The following is a 2,525-nucleotide window of genomic DNA, read 5'->3' on the forward strand; positions in this document are numbered from 1 at the left end:
GTAAATCTTGTCGTATTTATAGATGCTCCCTTTCACTTTGTTCTTATCGGGACCCAGACGTTGAGGTCTCCCATACCGTCAATGAAACACACTCGGTCTCTTTACTATAGTTCGCACACAATTACTCCCCGTAGTAATCTTCGAAGGTTAAAATGCCCTTTTTAGTTCAGTGTTAAAAGTATGTATCTGCATCATCTGCATCAATAACAACAACGTGACCAAGACCTTGGTGATCGAATCCCGATATGAGCATACAATTCTTCGACACTAAATGCATCTGAGTTGCAGTTTCAACTTTCACTTTTTGTTTTTCGTCTGTATGGTAAATAATATCAAAAGCAAAGATAATAAGTGTTCACTTAAAAGCCAGCTGCAGATCGTCATTCTCAGGTTGTGTGATGTGTTTATGTCATGTGTTGCAGTTGCAGTTGTGGTTACTTACATCGCAGTCACAATCTTCTGCCCACGGGTGTAAGGAACTACCTTGGACGGCAAATGTGCGGAATACAGCAGTTGCAATAAAATGTTTTGGAGCCTGAGGGAATTCCTAGAGCTAAGCTCAGTGTTGTATCGTTTCAGACTACCAAGAACCTGTTTCATACCTGCTCTATTTTATAATGCATTAAATAATCTTCGGACACTTGATCACAGTTGTAAATACGGAGCTGTTCAAATAAAACCAAACATTATCCCCTATGTACTTCGTGTGTGTTAGTTGCACACAGAAAGAAATTATGAAATTTACACGACATGCAAATCAATAGTAACATGAAATAGACATGGGTTGAACTGTTGAAGTTTGATTGAAAACCATCATCGATGCAATACTAAATTGAATTGCATTGAATTTTCAATGAATAGAACTGTATATTGTATTGTACGCTTACTTTTGCGTCTAAATTATATTGAAACGTACAGAAATATAAGAAATTTTTAATTACCTGCACCAAATATGTGCATGAAATTAGATGTAAATTAACAAAATATTTTCTTCTGTACGTGCAGAGCATAGGTAAATCTGTATAAAATATTCAAAACGACGTATGTTACAATGAGAGATTCTCTTTGTTTACTTTCTCTTTCGATTATTACGGTACTGTTAGCAATCCTTCACTCCAATTATTTACCGATAATAATAACTAAAGCTATCATCTTCTAATCTGCACTGAAGAAATTACCGAATAAAGCAGGAATGTTTCGCAATAATCGAAAGAGAAAGTAAACAAAGAGAATCTCTCATTGTTACATACGTCGTTTTGAACATTTTATACAGAAATGTAATTTTACGTGAATTCATCTTAAATCAGATATTTTCACCACAAATCATCCACAAAAACCTTAGTCCGGTTTACAATATACAACCTTGTAATAAATTGCGTCAGTTATAATTGGAGTTTTTTGTTATTTAAACAATTTTATTACGGCTCATTTGCGTGAGCTTATCTTGACCGAGTGTACATTTTTAAATCAACGTGGACTCATTCAACCAGTTTTCAGCCAATTAGGCATACAGTGTCAATTTCTTTCATTGTTCCACAAATTTATTGATATGGAAATATTTTGAGCTTTATTATGTACTGAACTTGAATCATTATTTCTTGTTCAACGTCCAAGAAAGATAAGAATAGCTTACGTAGCTTATGAAGTGCATGGATAGCACTCCAATATTCCACGCAGTGGCGTACTTAGGAAATTTGGCGCCCGTGACAAAATAAGAGTTTTGCCGCCCCCATCGTTGGATTAGAGAGCAAAACATAAAATTCCGGAAATCCGCAAAGATCTTCGGAGAGCAAAAAAAAGGAAAAAGGTCCCAAAGATGATTTTGCCGCCCCCTTCAAATGTTGCGCCCGGGGCGAATTCCTTGGGTGATTGTTTCGCTAAAATTAACTCCGATTAACGACTTTTAACGAGTATTCAACTACTCAACTTCGCTAAATATTTATTTTTGTTTAATAATATGTTCACGTTTTGTCTTTGACTCCTCAGTACATAGCAGTTCGAATTGAACTGCTTAATGCAAAACTCGGCAGTTCAATTTGAACCGCTAAGCAGGCGTAAAGTTTCTGCTATTTGCAGAACACTTTTTTGTCCATACTGACGTGTCGAACGAAAACGTGTTTTCGACTATTTCTGGCCGATACAGGTTTGCACTGATGAGTACAAAACGAAACGTAAACACATTGAAGACTCGCTTGTAAAATCGTTTCGAGCACATATGGTTTGTTCCTTTAAGGGGTCCTAAATCATACATCGATTTTCAACCAATCGCAATCACCAACTTCTACTATTAATTTTTTTGCACGTACCCAGTCAATTTTGTCTAGACACATTGGAAAGGTTGAGCACGATATCGGCCCAATCGAAGTGCAGCGATCGGCCGCCATTGAACAAGTTTGCACCACTCGCATCCACCGCCTCAGTTTTTGAGCTCAACGACATTATTGAGTTAAGATCGGTCCTGTAGCGTATTCGGGCAATCGTCGTGCTTCGTGTTTTGCTATCCTCTTCACTCCTTCGCTTTTTGA

Source organism: Malaya genurostris, chromosome 3, assembly GCF_030247185.1.
Source record: "Malaya genurostris strain Urasoe2022 chromosome 3, Malgen_1.1, whole genome shotgun sequence".
Lineage (NCBI taxonomy): Eukaryota > Metazoa > Arthropoda > Insecta > Diptera > Culicidae > Malaya > Malaya genurostris.